Below are 2,250 nucleotides of genomic sequence, written 5' to 3'. Positions count from 1 at the left end.
TGTGATGCTGACAAACACATGACGTCGGTTAATATGTTTTGACTACCCGATACGTTTGCATTACGAATTTCTATTACCATAAAAGCATTGAAAATGAAATGAGGATTCAAGGAATCGAGAGGGCAAAGGTCAAGGCTGCGCAGTATACGATTTACGGTACAGCTAGGTACAGGCACATGGACGTATGAGATGACATTTCGTAGCAGACCATTGTATTTCAAATTGTAGCTTCGACAATTAATTCTTATTCTAATGACATATTTCAACTTGGTTGAGGCTTATAATCGAGAAGTCGCAAGTAGCTAGATGCGTAGAGCCCATTTGTCCAAACGTTATTCAAGTGATATGGTTGAAAAGCTATCAGAACAATATTACATGTAATGTAACAGAGGCAACATTAGATCCTGTAGAGTGATAACAGCAAGGATACGCATTTTTCACCGTCGCAGATTTTATAGACTTCGCTTGGTTGAGTCCGTTAGAGTCTCCGTTATTTTCCAGAATTCCACCCTTTTCTATCCTCCCTTCATGTGGATATTGTGTGTAAAAATCAAAAGACTCGAAGGTTTGATTAAATGGTCAGTTCATTTAAGTTAACTCCCAGGGCATCACGGCCTTTCCCTAAGATTTATTGTCCCATTGAAAATATCACACTTGTACACTTATTAAAACTGTGAAAAACCTCAACAGATGAAACTAAACATATTATCCAGCCAGGGTATGTGATAGACCGGTCGATCTTCATTTGAGTTGATAATATCCTTCCGAGATTTTTTGAGTGAGTAGATCATGCATAGTTTTCCGCACACAGAAGTCCGCTTTCTAAGCCTTTCCGCCACGAACCCTTTGCAACAAATAGAAGCAGATCGACTTTTCAATCATATCGGGCCTAATCCTCCGTTAAGGTAGTACGCACCTCGAAATTGAAATACTTAAACTTTCGTTCAAATATTCCGAAAAGAAACCTTCAACAATTCTCTTTCCAAATCAAGAATTATAATCAGGGGTCACCAGGTAAATTTTATTATCTAATACTTACGTGTAGTTTGAAATTCAAAATGGCCGCCATCCTTGCGATAACTCCAGAAGGAAAACTGTAATTTTCGAAAAATGTAACTCATTCTCACAGCAAGAGCCCCTACAAACAGTAGACCAGAATAGTATTTTTTTCAAAAGTCGAGGGCCCGAAATCTGTCCCTGGGGCGCATTCTTCCATTATGTAATCATTTGTTGTTTTCAAAGTCTCATCAATCTCGCCACACCACTGGTTCATTGCCCTTTATTGCAAATCACTGTAGAGGGTGTCACATTATTGTTAAATATTCCATGCAGTGGGAAGGACTCATTTAACGTCGGAATAAAACGTTATTTTCGTTGGAATCCTGCCAGCTCTAAAAATGGGACGACACCTAAGACTATTTTGATGCAGTACACAAAGTCTCCTAAAAGCCGTTGAAGCATGAATAAGCCCCTTACCCTCTTTATTAATGATTTGAAACATGATTCTTTTGACGAGTCTCGTCAGGATTTTGACATAATTTTATGCTGGGAGTTTGACATAATCTTATGCTGGGAGTTTGACATAATCTTATGCTGTGAGGAATGACTACCGTGAACTACGTTCATGTGCATATGTTTTAGTTTTTGTACGTCTCTACAATAATGAAATCACAGACACCTAAAAATAAATACACTGCGTTTGATTAAAAGCACACGAGTCTCGTAATTAGTGACAAATGACGACGATTGCATCATTAATTGTTAAACTGACAAACAGTATGAATCAAAAGAATATTAGAACTTATTATTTAAAGTCTGATAGTTGTAAAGCAGCCTAATGTTCAGATAGGACATAAATAAATGACTTCTGCGTTTACTTATCCACGTCTCTACCGTGTATGACTTTTTGGAACTGTGGATTTTTCTATCATCTCTGAGCTTTACGTTATTAATTCTTCAGAGGACGCTCACTTTTATGTATTTAAACGGCAGCGAACTAAGTAGGTTATTGTCATGTCAGTAGGACAAAAGTCGTTTAAAATTCTTAGTTTTGTCTCCACTCAAACTTTTTAAAGGTAGCGGTTCAAGACATACATAGATTATTTTACATGCGGACCTTTTATATTTACGTGATTGTTTCCATGGAATATAACTGCCCATTTAAAAATTAAAACAGAAACTTCTTCTCACTTCGGAATTAATAAGTTACACAATAACATAACATTCTGCAAGCATGCAGGTGATTTAAAT

This window comes from Ptychodera flava, chromosome 11 (genome assembly GCF_041260155.1).
Source record: "Ptychodera flava strain L36383 chromosome 11, AS_Pfla_20210202, whole genome shotgun sequence".
Taxonomy (NCBI): domain Eukaryota; kingdom Metazoa; phylum Hemichordata; class Enteropneusta; family Ptychoderidae; genus Ptychodera; species Ptychodera flava.
This window is presented reverse-complemented; position numbering follows the sequence as displayed.